Source organism: Durio zibethinus, chromosome 25 (assembly GCF_047325235.1).
Source record: "Durio zibethinus cultivar Kanyao isolate XHJ-2024 chromosome 25, ASM4732523v1, whole genome shotgun sequence".
In the NCBI taxonomy this organism is placed as follows: Eukaryota; Viridiplantae; Streptophyta; class Magnoliopsida; order Malvales; family Malvaceae; genus Durio; species Durio zibethinus.
The window spans coordinates 10,483,109-10,486,405 of record NC_143186.1 but is presented as its reverse complement, the minus strand read 5'-3'; the positions used below and the strand labels follow the sequence as shown (position 1 = coordinate 10,486,405).

Below are 3,297 nucleotides of genomic sequence, written 5' to 3'. Positions count from 1 at the left end.
TGAAGACTTGAATTTTTAGATATTCGAACTAACAAAATTCGTTCATTTCATATAGTTTCGTTTTTCGACAACGTTTTTGGTCAGAATTTGTGATTACCCAATGCTCATTCCAGCTGAAAATCTAATTCCATGGTTTTATAGATTCTTAAATATTTTTCAATGTTTGGGTAAAAATTGTCATACGTACGTAAAATGCTCAGCATACCGCTCTTCCCTTTGGTTGATGCCACACAATTTCATATCAATCAAACCCTCTTGACACACAAAAGAATAATATAACCGCTTACTTACATCACACCCAAATGGCTCCAAGTTTTGATAATGGCAGTTCACTTTTCAACTTTGTGACCAGAGATGGAAACGGCGTCAAAGAAATTGTGGACGCTGGAAAATCAAAGGTTCCCCAGGCTTACATTCAACCACTGGCGGAGCAGATTGATAAGAAAAATGCAAGCAAACATGAGCTGCCTCCCATTGATTTGTCGAGGCTTTATGGCCCTGATCATGATGAAGTGGTCAAGGAAATTGTTAGAGCAGCTGAGACGCTTGGCTTCTTCCTGGTTGTGAACCATGGAGTTCCTGTAGAACTACTCGAGTCTCTTAAAGAGGCCGCACATAACTTTTTCGGGCTGCCTCCCGAGAGGAAGGCTGTTTATCGCAAAGAAGCGAGTCCAACCCCGTTAGTGAAGTATGGGACGAGCTTTGTGCCAGAGAAAGAAAAAGCATTTGAGTGGAAAGACTACATTAGCATGGCCTACACCAAGGATGCTGAAGCTCTTCAACATTGGCCTGTAGAATGCAGGTAATGAAACATGCTTTGTGCTCAATTTTCTTCTTTTAGCTTGGCATCTCCAAACCTAATTATAATTCACTCATAAAATATATCAATATTCTCTTTTCAGGAATGTTGCTCTTCAGTATTTAAACTCATCGCTTGAAATGGTGAGGAAATTGGTGGAAGCCTTGATGGAAAACCTTGGAGTGGAACTACATGACTCACAAATTGATATATTGATTGGCAAAAAGATGGTTAACATGAATTTTTATCCGACATGTCCTAACCCTGAAGTCACAGTTGGTGTAGGGCGACACTCTGATATGGGTATCCTTACAATCTTATTACAAGATGGAATTGGTGGTTTGTACGTGAAAGTTCCAGAAGATGTGGATATGGAAAATAAGGGAGAGTGGGTAGAGATTCCTCCTATTCCTGCTGCCTTGGTCATCAACATTGGCGATATGTTACAAGTTCGTATCAGAATTTATATTTAGATAATTTTTTTTGGTAAAAAAAAGTAACGTGACAAAAATCGAATCCTTTATCTTGCTATAATTCATTTCCTAATGAAAGTGGATGATCACCAGGCTAAACCCTCAAATTTAGAGTCTTCTTTTCATTTGAATGAAAAACTAACCATGAAAATATAATTATTTTTTAAATTCATGATTGAAATAGAACGAACATGCTCTCGTACATACCTGCCTAATTATTTACAAAAGTTTAAACTTTCATTTTTTATGCAGATATTAAGCAGTGGAAGTTAAAAAAGTGTAGAGCATAGAGTTCGTACCACAAGCACAAAATCAAGAGTATCTATACCGATATTTACTAGCCCAAAACCAACAGACAAGATTGCACCATTGCCTCAAGTGGTAGAGAAAGATGGGGTGGCTCGTTATAGAGAATTTTTATTCTCAGGTTATATGAACAGCTTTTTTGGAAATGCATATGATGGCAAAAAATCTCTTGATTTTGCTCAAATCAATTCTGCTTAGTGTAGAAAAATTCTATTATATTTTTTGGCATTGAGAGTTTAGCTCATTTACTTCACCCTATTATTTTAGCAATTTTTTTCAATAAAAAATGATATTATGATTTCGCTCAGTCTCACCTCTTTCTTCTTTCATTTTTGAACAAAATAGTGTTGGGCCTGAAATGACAAACACAACAACGCAAAAGCAATATATCGTAATAAACCCACAGTAATGAATAACAATTAATAATCAACAACGCAAGAAAAATAAAATATATCAAGATTTACATGAAAAACCCTCTAGTGTAGAAGAAAAAAAAATCATAGACCACTAGAAAAATCTCAACTATCATATAATGGTTATACAAAGTTCTCATCTAGCTAAAACTAGAGCCGATTAACAACTAGAGAGACAATTGAAGAAATCTCAGCAAATAAGTTACTCAACAAATAGACCCTACATTTGTTCCTAAAGAGCTTCAAACTCGATCTCTACTATTCAAAATGTAGAACACTGAATTATGAACCTGTTGACAAAATTTTAACTTAATCAGACTACGGATAGACTTTGGTTCAACTAACTCTCTCTTCTCATTTTTCTCTTTATCTTTTCCTGGCTTTTCTTTTAATCTCGATTTCAGCCCTAGTCTTTCACTTTCTTTTCATGCCAAAAACTATACCAATTTTATATGCAGGGATTTATTTCATGATCAAAGGCAAAAAGGCTTTAGGCCTTTTAATTGGCTAATCAATTAGGGCTAGACCTCGCACATTCTTAACAATCTCTCCCTCCAGCCGCATTAAGAGGAGATTTATCACCATAACAACTTCATTTAAAACTTACCTTGGTCAAAGAACCTATTTCGTCCAACTTACTGAAAAGCTCAAGCTTTTTCTTAAGAAGTGTCTTAGTGAACATATCTATTACATTTTTATCAGTATAGACTTTTTTGAATAGCATCTGCTGTTCCTCAACCATCGAATGCAACCAGTAATATCTAACATCAATGTGCTTTGTTCTAGTATGGTACATGGTATTTTTACTCAAATCTAAAATATTCTAGTTATTACAAAACACCACATACTCTTTTTAATTCAACTCCAATTCAAAAATAAAATATTTCATCCAAAGTATTTCTTTACCTATTTCAATTGTTGTAATATACTCAACCTATGTAGTTGATTGCCAAGACATAGCTCATTATGCAAAAGTGAACAAATACCTTGAAGTAGATTTTCTACCATTAAGATCACTTACCATGTCAGTATTAGAGTTGGTTGTGAAACTAATTAACTCAAGTACATTTTTAAAGTATACCTCAAATATCTAAAAATCAATTTTACTACTTCCCAATGAACCTTTCCTAGATTAGAAAGAAATATGTTCACTACACCAACTGCATGAGCAATATCAGGCCGTGTGTAAACCATAAGATATATAAAAAAATCTATTACAGAAGAATAAAGAATACTAGACATAGCTAGTTATTCTTTTGGTCACCAAACAAGCTTTCTTACTCAGATGAAAATGATTGGCAAGTGG

The 3,297-nt window shown here is 34.6% G+C and overlaps 1 pseudogene; it reads left to right on the top strand.

Moving 5' to 3' along the window:
- Positions 1-302: 302 nt before the first annotated feature.
- LOC111276018 (scopoletin 8-hydroxylase-like) lies at positions 303-1,776 on the top strand (annotated as a pseudogene).
- The last annotated feature ends 1,521 nt before the right edge of the window (positions 1,777-3,297 follow it).